This window comes from Pogona vitticeps, chromosome 9 (genome assembly GCF_051106095.1).
Source record: "Pogona vitticeps strain Pit_001003342236 chromosome 9, PviZW2.1, whole genome shotgun sequence".
Lineage (NCBI taxonomy): Eukaryota > Metazoa > Chordata > Lepidosauria > Squamata > Agamidae > Pogona > Pogona vitticeps.
The window spans coordinates 111,484-125,307 of NC_135791.1; positions in this window are offsets into that span (position 1 = coordinate 111,484).

Here is a 13,824-nt window from a genome sequence, read left to right on the forward strand (position 1 = left end):
GTGCTCTTGTTTTCCCTTTATTTCTGTGTTTATTTTTACTGAAACTGACACTGCTGCCTTTCTGAAAACGAAGTACTTTGGGAGGCTTTTGGTCTGTCGTCATTGTTTAGTCGTTTAGTCGTGTCCGACTCTTCGTGACCTCATGGACCAGAGCATGCCACGCCCTCCTATCTTCCACTGCCTCCTGTAGTTGTGTCAAATTCATGTTGGTTGCTTTGCAGATGCTGTCCAGTCATCTCATCCTCTGTCGTCCCCTTTTCCTCTTGCTGTCACACTTTCCCAACATCAAGGTCTTCTCCAAGGAGTCTTCTCTTCTCATGCTTCTCTTCTCACTTCTGTACATCTCCCTTGCTAGCGTGTGAAATGAGTGGTCTGTAATGATATCTAATTATAGTTTAAAGTTACATTTTATCTACTTCAACCTAGTTGGGAACAATTGGAGAGGCTTTTTTTACGTTTATGTTTTATCTTTGTTTCTGAAGCTGCCATTGCAGTAACATGTTGGAAAAAATAGCTACATACTGTATTGTGGTTTCCCTGAAATGCAAAGCAGTTACTTTTAGTTACATTTAGAAACAACTGGATGTTGCAAGCTGCTTGCCTGTGATACAGAGTACCCGCTCATATTCCCGGCTTTTCCCCCTGGCCTAAACAAAGCAGGAAGCATCAGCACATGACCCTGAATGAGCCTCTCCCTGAACCTTGTCCTTCCTCCGCCATCACTTAGGGAGGGCAGCCACTGTACCTGTAAGTGCAACCAAAAGGTTTAACACTGCAGGGGAGTGACCTCATCTCTCATTAGGTTGCATGACTTAATGCAACTTAATAGTGCTTTAGTTCCTTGTTGTCGTTCAGTCGTGTCCGACTCTTCATGACCCCAAGGACCAGAGCACACCAGGCCCTCCTGTCTTCCACTGTCTCCTGGAGTTGGGTCAAATTCCTGTTGGTCGCTTCGATGACACTGTCCAACCATCTTGTCCTCGGTTGTCCCCTTCTCCTCTTGCCTTCATACTTTCCTAACATCAGCGTTTTTTCCAGGGAGTCTTCTCATGAGATGGCCAAAGTATTGGAGCCTCAGCTTCAGGATCTGTCCTTCCAGTGAGCACTCAGGCTTGATTTCCTTTAGAATGGATAAGATGTTCTCCTTGCAGTCCAGGGGACTCCCAAGAGTCTCCTCCAGCAACACAATTCAAAAGCATCAATTCTTTGGTGGTCAGCTTTCTTTATGGTCCAGCTCTCACTTCGGTACATCACTACAGGAAAAACCATAGCTTTTACTATTTGGACTTTTGTCAGCAAGGTGATGTCTCTGCTTTTTAAGATGCTGTTGAGGTTTGTCATCGCTTTCCTCCCAAGAAGCAGGTGTCTTTTAATTTTGTGGCTGCTGTCACCATCTGCAGTGATCATGGAGCCCAAGAAAGTGAAATCTGTCACTGCCTCCATATCTTCCCCTTCTATTTGCCAGGAGGTGATGGGACCAATGGCCATGATCATAGTTTTTTTGATGTTGAGCTTCACACCGTTTTTTGCACTCTCCTCTTTCACCCTCATTACAAGGTTCCTTAATTCCTCCTTACTTTCTGCCATCAGAGTGGTATCACCTGCATATCGGAGGTTGTTGATATTTCTTCCGGCAATCTTAATTCCAGTTTGGGATTCCTCCAGTCCGGCCTTTCGCATTATGTATTCTTCATATAAGTTAAATAAGCAGGGGGACAATATACACCCATGTCGTACTCCTTCCCCGATTTTGAACCAATCAGTTGTTCCATATCCAGTTCTAACTGTTGCTTCCTGTCCCACATATAGGTTTCTCAGGAAGTAGATAAGGTGTTCAGGCACTCCCATTTCTTTAAAGACTTGCCATAGTTTGCTATGGTCCACACAGTCAAAGGTTTTTGCATAGTCAGTGAAGCAGAAGTAGATGTTTTTCTGGAACTCTCTCCATAATCCAGCGCATGTTAGCAATTTGGTCTCTAGTTCCTCTGCCCCTTCGAAATCCAGCTTGTACTTCTGGGAGTTCTCGGTCCACATACTGCTGAAGTCTACCTTGTAGGATTTTGAGCATAACCTGGCTAGTATGGGAAATGAGTGCAATTGTACAGTAGTTGGAGCATTATTTGGCACTGTCACCCTTTGGGATTGGGATGGAGACTGATGTTTTCCAGTCCTCTGGCCACTGTTGAGTTTTCCAAACTTACTCGCATATTGAATGTAGCACTTTAACAGCGCCATTTTTTAAGATTTTAAATAGTTCCACTGGAATGCCATCACCGCCACTGGCCTTGTTGTTAGACCAGCTTTCTAATGCCCACTTGACAACTCTCCAGGATGTCTGGCTCAAGGTGAGCAACCACACTATCTGGGTTGTCCAGGATATCCAAATTTTTATGGTATAATTCCTCTGTGTATGTCTTCTGCTTCTGTGAGGTCCCTACCATTTTTGTCCTTTATGATGTTCATCTTTGCACAAAATGTTCCTTTAATATCTCATATTTTCTTGAACAGATCTCTGGTTTTTCATTTTCTATTATTTTCTCTATTTCGTTGCATTGTTCATTTAAGAAGGCTCTCTTGTCTCTCGGTATTCTTTGGAAGTCTGCATTCAATTTTCTGTAACTTTCCCTATCTCCCTTGCATTTTGTTTCCCTTCTCTGCTATTTGTAAGGCCTTATTGGACAGCCACTTTGCTTTCTTGCATTTCCTTTTCTTTGGGATGGTTTTTGTTGCTGCCTCCTGTACAATGTTATGAGCCTTTATCCAAAGTTCTTCAGACACTCTGTCTACAAAATCTAGCTCCTTAAATCTGTACTTCACTTCCACTGTGTATTCATAAGGGATTTGGTTTAGATTATACCTGAGTAGCCCAGTGGTTTTCCCTACTCTCTTCAGTTTAAGGTTGAGTTTTGCTATAAGAAGCTGATGATCAGAGCCACAATCAGCTCCAGGTCTTGTTTTTGCTGACTGTATAGAGCTTCTCCAACTTAGGCTGCAGAGAATATAATCAATCTGATTTCGATATTGCCCATCTGGTGATTTCCATGTGTAGAGCCGCCTCTTGTGTTGTTGGAAAAGAGTGTTTGGGATGACCAGCTTGTTCTCTTGACAAAACTCATATCAGCCTTTGCCCTGCTTCGTTTTGAACTCCAAGGGCAAACTTACCTGTTGTTCCTTTTATCTCTTGACTCCCTACTTTAGCATTCCAATCCCCTATACTGTAATAACATCTTTCACTGGTGTCAGTTCTAAAAGGTGTTGTAAGTCTTCATAGAACTGGTCAGTTTCAGTCTCCTCAGCATTGGTGCTTGGTGTGTAAACTTCGATTATTGTGATGTTGAAAAGTCTGCCTTGGATTCATATTGAAATCATTCTATCATTTAGTTCTTAGGGACTATTTATTTATGGTGCCTTGCCAGTCCTGATATTTCCTTGTTGTCTCTCATTTGTCCACAAGGTGGCAGCAGTGCTCTGCAGAGGCTCTTGAGCTCATAGAAGCTGTAGCAAGTGGCTTGAGGCAGGTTATTCCTGGAGTCTGTGGGTCAATCCAGGGTGGTCTCAAGTTAGGGTTGCAGCACCTGCACAGCCGCACTGGATGTGGAAGTAGCACACAGAAGTAATCATGTCACTTCTGTCCTGGCAACATTTTGCTTCAGATCATCCAAATAACCAACAACGAACTGCTGAAAAGTTCTGTGATTTAGGTACTGTATTTGCGAGTTTGATTCTCCCATGGTGCCTCCTTGATGGGCTAGACTCAATGATCCATAGGGTCCCTTTCAGTTCTGTGGTTCCAAGATTATTTTTGATAATACGGGGAGGAAGGGTTCCTGAGAAAACAAGCTGCAAATCTGACTCCCTGGAAGCCTCCTGGCAGAGAGGAACGGAAATATGGATGGACAGTTTCCCCAGTCCCCAAGCTCTCTCTCTCTCTCTCTCTCTCTCTCTCTCTCTCTCTCTCTGTGTGTGTGTGTGTGTGTGTGTGTGTGTGTGTGTGTGTGTGTGTGTGTCCGTAGGATGAGAGGGGAACCGTTTCAGTGGTGGTGCACCAGCAGTAGTAAACTGCACTGTGCCCCTTCCAGTTCCCATAACCCCCTACCCTGCACCTTTTCTCAGTTTTCTATGCCTTCCTTACTTCACTGTTCTTGCTTGCCACTAGGCTTGCTTGTTCAGTCAATACATCAAGCCTCCGGCCTCATAAAGTAGTGAGCAAATCTTTAGATGGTGATATCCATGTGGCAGAGTGCAGGTGCTGTCCAGAGAGGCCGTGATGGCTTTGTTTGGGTAACTTCCCTGCCTCAACTAGGCTAGAAGGACCATTATTCTCACCCTCCTCTCAAGCAAGAGAGGATTAGTTTGGGTTGAGATAAAATAAGTGGTGGAAAAAAGTTAATATGAAGGTGCAGCTCAAAATGCCAGGGAATGTTTCACTTCTGCTTGGAGAGAAAGAACTCATTTAACAAACAGGGCTAAAATTTAACTCCAGGAGCGACCAACGGAGGCCGGGCAATGGACTGTCAGCCCTGTCCAGTTGTTGACAGATCAGAGCAAGAAGAAGAAAAGTGCCTCTGGAGTCATGAGAGGTGTGTGTTTGCGAGTCAGTCACAATGCTCAGTTGGGTCAGAAGGCATCGCTCTAATGAAGGAGAATTTACCATGTTTTCAAAGAGTCTGTTCTGCTGTCAAAAATTTCCAAAGCATTGTTGCTTCTATTTAATGGCACGGTGCCCCCAATGCACTGACACTCTCTCCGTCGTCCGTGTGACTGCCTTTCACATATTCTAAGAAATCGGTGGAGGAGAGAACTTTTGTCCGCTTGTTGTTCTCAGCACACTCACACTCAGTCTGAAGCTGCCCTCAGAAGGTCTCTCTGTCCTGACAGGGCGGTTGTGACGGGATGCCACCTTCTGCAGTTTTGTTCCCAAGGCTGCCTTGCTCTCCCTTTCCCCTGCTTGCCTGGCTAGGTGTCCCTCCTGGCTCCTGCCACCCATTGCTCTGCACTGGTGCTTTGCTGGGGTGGGCAAGTAGCTCAAGTACCCCAATGGCTGGGTTATTTCTAGTTTTTGAATGCTTACTTCTACTTAGAATTGCTGAAAGAGCAAAAGTGGCTTAAAACAATTGCTTTTCAGGCACATTCTTAAAAACAGTACCATTGGCAATTAAATTGTTCCAGCTGCTGCATTGCTCACCTCTTCCTAAGCATTTGTCCTTCCTGTCATTGGTTTGCCCATTTGCTTGAATCTTCTCCTGGCGCTGCCCATTTCTGCTGCTTTCATGGGGTGTCAGTGGCAGCTGAGTGCATTTTGCCCACAGCCCTCAATTGTTCTTCCAGGAGTTAGTTAGGATGTGTTTAAATGTCCCACGTTCCATCACGTCAGGAAAGGAAACATCAATATTTCCCCAGTTAACCATATTGTTTAAAGGCTGGCCCTGCTGTGAAATGAAATCATGCATCTTCTCTTAGCTTGGATTGACGGAGATGTTAATATCCCAATTTTGTGTCAGTTGAGGGCAAATTAATGCTTCCAGTTCTGGTTGTGAGTCATCCCTGTCATTACGTGTTAGGCATTTTTTACTGTACCTCCAGTACAGTGCAATTTAGATCCAATAAAATTGTGACAACGTTTCTGTCCACTTCATTAAGCTACTAATTTCTTGTAAAAAATGTGCATTAATCCTTTTATGGATTCATGCGGAGTGGCATATTTCAAGTCTATAACATTGATTAGGACTTGCCTGAGAATAATTTCATGGTACTTTTAAAATGTAAATAAAGTTACTGTAATTTAATTTTCCAATAGAGTTATGACAGTACAGTATTGATCTTGAAGAGGAATATTGTCTCCATCCAAAAGCCAGCAACTGAATGATCAATAAGTGTGTTTAGCAATTTTGCAGTATGTTGAACGGGGACTTTTGTAGGTTTAGATTATTTTTACTGCTAGAGCATATGGGACCTAAAGTTGGAAGACTTGTCAGTTGCCTGCATTTTCAAACTCTGCTTCAGTATAACTAAGCTAAAGTAATGTTACAAATCACAAGAAGAGCAAGAACAGATCTGGGTCTTGCCCGAAGCAAGAGAACTTTGCCTCCAGTTTCATGTTCCAGGAGTTTGCTGAGATCACGGCAGGAGGGAAAGCAAAAAAGTAGCTTTGAGGTTGACCTGGAAAGTGTGTGGGTGGGTGGGGGGGTGAAGGAGGAACCCCTATGACTGCCACCACCATTGTCATGGCACACAGCAGAATGGAAGTCCAACGGAAGCCAGTAGAAAGATTGACAGGAGGGCACCACCTCAGCCCCTGAAGCCCACCTCATCAAAAGGATGAACTGACCAAAGAAACAGCTTAACCATTGTGTGTATACTATCATGGGCCCTGTGGCTTTAGTGCTTTTCTAATGGGCCAGATCCTGCCCTCTACCTCTCCTTCCGTTCGTGGTTGGGGGTATGGTCTCACTGCTTCTCATTGTTGAACTGTCTTGTTTAGACTGCTCAGCAGCTACCCATTCCCTATTATTTCAGCGCAGGTGCCTCAGAAGCAATTTGTACACAAGGCGCTCTTTGTCTCTCTCTCTGTCTCTCTCTGTGTGTCTGTGTGTGTGTGTCTGATTGTCAGAATGTTGTCTGCCCAGAGGGATTTGCAGGGAACCCCCTGGGTAGAAAATACTGTCACTGGAAGGGAAAAGGAGCCCTGATTTCTGGACCAAAAGTGAGATAAGAACAAATCAAGATCTGTGGATTTTGCCTCCCAAGAGCAGCCATCTCAGTGCTGTGATGGCTGCATTCTGGCTCTAATTAAACCATTGGCAAGAAGAACATGGGGATTAAATAAGAGTGGGTTTCTGGTTTGAAAGACTGTGAGCATCATTTGGTTTTAGACCTCAAAAGAAAAGAAAAGAAAAGAAAAGAAAGGTGGACTCAGAATCCTTCAAGCTTTAGGTTTGTGTCTTTTACACCATGCTCTGCTTTTTGGAATTTTGAGCACTAATAAGAAAATGTAATAGCTCTCCTGAGCCTGAATCTCTCCCAGCCCGCTGTCTGCATTTCCTTTTGTTGTTGCTGTTACTGCAGGCTTCAAACTCAGGCCTGCTGTTAGCCCTATTCTGATCAGCTAGTGTGAGAAGCTTGACTGCATTTAGGATCCCACTTCCCCCAATTGTTTTTGCCGGGAATATTTATAGAAGTGCAGATATTCAAGGAGTGGGTTCAGATTCCCACTTGACCATGGAAACTCACTGGAGCAGTAGTGGCGACGATAAAACCGCTTCACAAATATCTCTCACATTAGAGTCAGAATAATTCAGATAGAAAGTGATTGCACGTAACACACACATTCTCACAGCAGAGCTTACCATCATCAATGCCACAGTTAAAAACATTGTAGGATTGCCCATGAAGTTCTAGTGGGGTCCAAAAATGTCTTACATGATGGAAAGATCTGGACGTTTCTGCTTTGTACTTGGGAGTGGACCTCAGACAGGCAGAGGGGTTTTCCAGGAGCAGCTGTGCAGGGATCTGTGCTTACAGTCTTGGAAATGGGAGTGGCGTGGGAGGCAAGGGGGAACTGCAGTCCCTCACACACAACAACAACAACAACAACAACAACAACAACAACAACAACAACAACAACAACAACAACAACAAGAGAGGTTAGATATAACTTGGCTTAATGAACCAGATACTTTTTGTTGGCTTCTTTCCTCTGTAACTAAGGTACTGTAATGTCATCACATTATGACTGAAACTTAATGAAGGGTTTCTTCACTTCTTTTGCAGTAGAATGTGGAACTTTTTGTGTCGTCCCTGCGTACGGGCAGTAGCCTCACTAAATGGTGGTAGATATGGCTTGTGCTGGCCCTCATGCTGCTGCCTGGCACTTGGTTGAGATGATGATGGAGGAAGAGGTGGGAGGAAATAAGGTGTAGTGTATTCAACACACACACATCATTTCCATTACTTTTTTTTCCAATTTTTTTTTAACATAAGGGGTGACAAAAGGGAAAAAGGGAATTGGAATTGATGAGGAAGAGGGGAGACAATAACATACTGATATCCAATCTGTAACTATTGCCATATCAAGATTTTAAGTTATTCTATTTACTCTTTTCTGCCTTGTAGATAAAGTTCTCATTTCAATATATGTTATTCAGCCACTGCCTGTTGATTCAGTCCACTTGCTTAATAGATCCCATCTTTCTGTTGCCTATATATTCCTTTGACTTATCTATATATTCCTTTGACTTATCTATATTATCGGGTATCATACTCAATAAAAACAATTCTGGGGTTAATGGCACCTTACAGAGCAGTATTTGTTGTAACATAGCATGTAATCTTTTCCAGTATTTTTTCGCTACTCCACATGACCACCACATATGACAATAACTTCCCACTTGTGTTTCACATTTCCAACACTTGTTTGATACATCTGTATACATCTTTGACCATTTTTCTGGGGTCATGTGCCACCTATAAAACATATATATTCTCTTTAAAATTAACTGATCTTGTAAGCTTTATGTTATTTTGCCATATTTTCAGCCATTGATCAATATCAATGTTATGCTCTATGTTTTGTGCCCACTTAATCAGACATTCCTTAACTGTTTCCTCTTGCATTTTAATTTCCAGCATATAATTATACATTTTCTTAACAATTTGTTCTTTTGAACCCAGTAAAAGTTTATCAAAAATCATTTGCTCTGAGTAGAAACCTTCCATTTTATCTTTTGTATATCACATCATTTCCATTACTTTTGAGAAACAGGAAAGCGAGGTGTCCTTTCCTCCAAAATGGGTGAAACAGGATCACCAGGCTGAGGGAAGGCGTACTTGGGAACTGGTTCAGAACGGGTTCACCAGGAAGCTAAGTTTAGAGTCCTCAGGAAGCGCTCTAGATGTGCTTCCTTTTATCCTATTCTTCTGGAAATAATACATTTCAAGGTATTTAAACAGTCTTACTATGAGCATCCAGCATGACTACTCTTGTTTCATAGCAAAATGTTTTCACAGTGCCACCTTGGGGCAACTCTGCTAGGAAAATAGATCACATCCATACAGGTTTATGGGGAGAACTACTGGAAACCTTTATGGGAAGCAGAGTGGAAAGGAGAATTCTCAGCCAAGGTCAGATATCAGCAATGGTTATCACTGACAAAGAAATTCCAGGGGCACTGTTGGTCTAGCAAGGTAAAAACTACTCCTTTGTACGGGCCAAGGGTCCTTATTTTTTTTTTTATTTTTTTTGCCATTCATCCTCCTCACCATGCTTCATTTCACACTGTCAGATAATTCCCTCTGTGAGCACGATGTACAATGAGCTGGCAGCCCTTTTGGGGAGTCAGATGACATTGATGCATCCAGGCAGCTGATATAATGAAGGGGTATTGCGTTTTCCACTGAGTGGAACTCAGAGGTTCAAGTGCCTTTGTGCAACTGAAGTGATTGTAGTATTTTGTAAAAGTTTTCTCAGAAATACCACCGAGGAATCAATTTCCCAAAAGCTAGGAAATGCACAATAGCACATTTATTGTTGGAATGATAGCAGGTTCTTCTTCGTGGCCTCTGTAAATGCACACAAATGGGTTTTACTGCACCTGCGCAGGACTTCTTGGAATATTCTAGAACTTAAAAAGACATGATTAGCAGGACGTTGCCCTGTGGCGCGCATGCTCCGCCCGCCCGTAATACCTCAGTTCCTTTTAGCTGCTGCTGAAATCAGACTTCTGTAGCAATTACTAGAGCGATTTTCTGATTTTCTCAATCGTACGGGTTTTTGATTTTACAGACTGCCTTACGTTTTTGATTCCTGGATTACAGACTTGATCAGTTTTTCATTTACGGATGTTTTCCTGTGAGTTATTTTTCTTTTGTATCCCCCCCCCAACTTCCTACCTTCCCACCCTTTTTATGGCCTCTTCAGGCCTGTTCAAGCATTGTACTACGTGTGCCAATAAAATTCCTTTACTGACAGCCATGATCGTTGCTTCCTCTGCCTGGGTGAAAGTCACCAGACCCACTCCTGACCGGAATGTAAAAAATTAACAAAGCTGGCTCTTAAACTTCGACTGCAATGACTTCGGTCCCATTAGTGGGAAAAATCCTTAACACCCTCAAGCCATCCAACCAGCCCCACGATGGAGCCTACCTGCACTCCGGTGCCTCAGTCTTAGCCTTCTCACCCACCGGCTCCAATTACTACATCGCCGAAAGCCTCTACCAAGGCTTCCAAGCCGAAATCCACCTTAGCATTGACATTGACCTTGGTGTCGAAGTTGTCCTTGGCTTTGGCTAAGGCCCGAAGCATTTCAGAAGCAGGAGAGTCAGTACCGCTTACTCAAGCTCCGGCCTCGGTATCGAGGCTGGAGCTTGTCTCCAAGTCATGGCCCCCGAGGCTGATGTCATATCCAGCCCAGCCTCAGCCCATTCTAGCCCCATTTCGACTGGGCGGGCAACTGTCATCCATCTCTTGAACTCGGAGGCATCGATCTCTCAGTCCCTTCTGCATAAGAGGGCACGAAGCGGCACCATGTTTCCCTGTCTTCTCAGTATCAGGAGGTAATCTTTGTCCCGCATCCATCTCGACACCACTCCCTTTCTGAATATGGAGAGCCTGTTTATGAGGTCGGCCGATGCGGTGAACGCTATCAATATTGCTTTGATGAGTTCAATCCGTGGTTTGAACAGGATTACTATGAGCTTCCCAAGTGTGTTTGCTAAGTTCATGCCCCATCTGAGTCCTCAACATTACCGTCACGTCTTTGTAACCTCTAGAATATTCCGAGAAGTCCTGTGCAGGTGCAGTAAAACCCATCTGTGTGGAGTCACAGAGCACCACTTGAACAACTTCCAGGTAAGTAACCTCTCTATCTCTCTCTCTCTCACACACACACACAACACAAGGTGTGCTGAGCAGGGCCACCGTGGTGCTCTACAGGTGTGCCCCCCTACCCCCCCATTCTGCTAGGTGTGTGTGTGTGTGTGTGTGGGGGGCCTTCTCAGCTATGTGTGTGAAACCTAAAGAAATGGAACATGCAGGACGCTGTGTTCCCTCTGCCACTTGTGTCTTCGTCACCTGTTCCACCCCTTTACTCAGGGCCAGGCAGAAGAATGTCCTCTGATTGGCTGTGTTGTGGAGGATGTGTGCATGGGTGCGCGTGCTCCTGCCACAAGACAAAACGCAATTTTCCAGATGCTTCAGGACAACACATTAAGCCAAACGCTGCAACCCTGTTAGACCCCCCCCCCCCTGTCTGTGGCAAGAACCCTCCTCGAGCCCCTCGTGATGCAGCCACATTCACCAGCTGGGACCTCAGCTCTAGGGAGGGAGAACACCAGGGCCAGCGGAAGGGCTACGTTGCTCTTCTTGTGACTAAGTCTTCCCTTGCTTTAAGTCTGGACAGAAAGCAGAGGGAAGAGGAGGGCCATTCAGAAAGCAGAGGGATGGTGAGGGCAGGAGAGAGAGAGAGAGAGGTTTGCCTTGCCCTTTTGTACTATTTTTTGACCAGTTGCCTCCCCAGATTGTGCTCCACAAGGTGCAGTAGTGTCCAGCTTAATCCTGTGTGGTCTTCAGCTTGGAAAGCAAGGAGAGAAATGGGCCTGCCGGACGCCGTGTCCCGGAAAGCCTCCCTCTCCCCCACGTAGGGGAGTGGGGCAACAGATGAAGGGGGATGCTGGCAAGAGGGAGATATAAGAGCGCTTTAAGTCACAGGGGCCATCACTGGACAAACACTTAAACTCTCTGTGTTAACATGAATTTCTAAACTCCTTGCTGAGTAATTTTTGAACAAATATACATCTAGCCCTTAGGATGCACCATGGATGCCAGAGGACTCTGATTTCACACCACAGTAAAGTGTAAAACCACACGTGCGATAGATCAGTGATGAAAATCTAAAGGCCACAGGCTTTGAGGTCTGCTATAAGTCAGAGCACTGGAGTGCCATCTTCCAGCATGGGGGCAGGTGGTTGCTTGTTGCTTTTTCAGTTGACTTTTGTGGGAATGCTGCAGCTGCTGCTTGGCCTCTTTTCTCCGTACTGTGTGTGTGAGCATCACCATGTCATAACATTGCCCATTAATGAGCTCAGCACTGGCACATTTTTGCTGGTTATACCACCGTGCTGCATCTTTGCAATGCGTAAGTTCTGTTGTTAGCATATATTCAGGATTAAAGTGTTAGTAGAGTATGGCATCCTGAAAACCCTGCACATGCCAGTTGGGGTGGCAAGTCAGTTTTCTGTCCATTTTTGCCTGCCTCTCCTTGTCACAAAGCCAGCTCACCCTTTGGAGTGCCACCCTTTGGGGGGGGGTTGCACCTGGCACCTGGCCTGCTGAAGGGAAGGGATTGTCATTCCAGCCCATGCTTGAGGAACCCTAAGAGGACAAGCCCACAAATGTTTAGGGAACAGAAGCTCAGCAAGCAGGAAGGGGAAAGCTATGAATTGTCCAGAGCTCCTGATCAGAGGAGGAGGAGGAGGAGGAGTAGGAGGAGGAGGAGGAGTAGGAGTAGGAGTAGGAGGAGGCAGCTCCTAAGGAGAGCCCCAACGTCTTGTTTTTCCATAGGAAGAGAGTGGCAGCTTAGTGGTCAGAGACATACGCACTGCTTTTTCTGGGGGCTGTAGCTTATTGTGACTGATTCCTCTCTGGTCTACTGAGATATCCTATTGCCTTGTGGCATTTCTTCCCCACTCTTCAGGATGTGAGAGGCAACTGTACATCTCAAGATGCCTGCAGAAAGTGACACACCTTTCCAGCCTGCCCTTTCTTGCTCCTTTTCTCCTTGCTTGAGGCCTCTAGAGCTCAACAACTGGCCACTGCCCTCAGCTGGAGAGGAGAGGAGAGGAGAGGAGAGGCGGCTCCGTCATCTTCTCCCCTCGCCTCCTCCTCCTCCTCCCTGGAACGTCCTGGGGTGAAAGCAAACTTGGGTCTGGGGGAGAGTGTTGTAGAAGCTGACCTGCCAGTGCCAAGTGTGTGACACATAGTAAGAGGCTGAGCGGTCTTTTTGCCAGGCCGCCTCAGACATCAAATCACTGAGGATCAGGCCAAGAGATGTTGCCTTGCTCTGAGTGACAGAAGTTAATAATTAGTGACAATGATTGACAGATACACTCCATCTGCTGCTCTGATGCCTGGGAGCACTTCTCCCACGACTGTCTGTGGGCACAAGGAACTCCTGAGGGAGAGGAAGATGGCCTGTGATTGACAGCTGCCTCGGAGAGAGACGGGCCGCTGACAGCGCATTCACTGTCAGTAAAAGTACTGACGTCTCCGGTGCTTCATGGAAATCTCACTGGCTGTATACATTTATTCCATTTCATTTATCATGTCAGGAATGGGTTTAAATATATTACTAGCTACCCTGTATTTTAACTGCAGGCTTTTTCGCATGTGAAATTAGCCACATGCTTATACTAGTGGGAGGGCTTCACTCTTAAGTCACATACAGGGCATAAGATGGCAACACACCTGAAACCTCTTGCCCAGTGAGTCCCTTTGTGGGGTAGCAAATTAGTGAATTGTGTACTCGGGGGGGGGGGGAATTGTAGGGACTGAACCTGTTTCAGAGAGGGAGAGAGAGATAGCAGAGCCAGGCTTCTTGACAGGGGCTGCAGGAGGAATCCTGGAACCCTCTCCTTTCCTCCCAGCCCACCGTTCCTGCCCATGCCACTTTCTGCTGCAGAGGATTCACTGTTTGCTTGGCATTTTTCTCGCAGAAAGCGTGTATCTCCAGAAGAGGCACTGACAACAATTCTTGGTCGGAAGGAAAAGATGCAAAGTGATGCTGAGCAGCACATTATTCACAAGTGGGACTCAAGCCTCAGTCTGTCCCA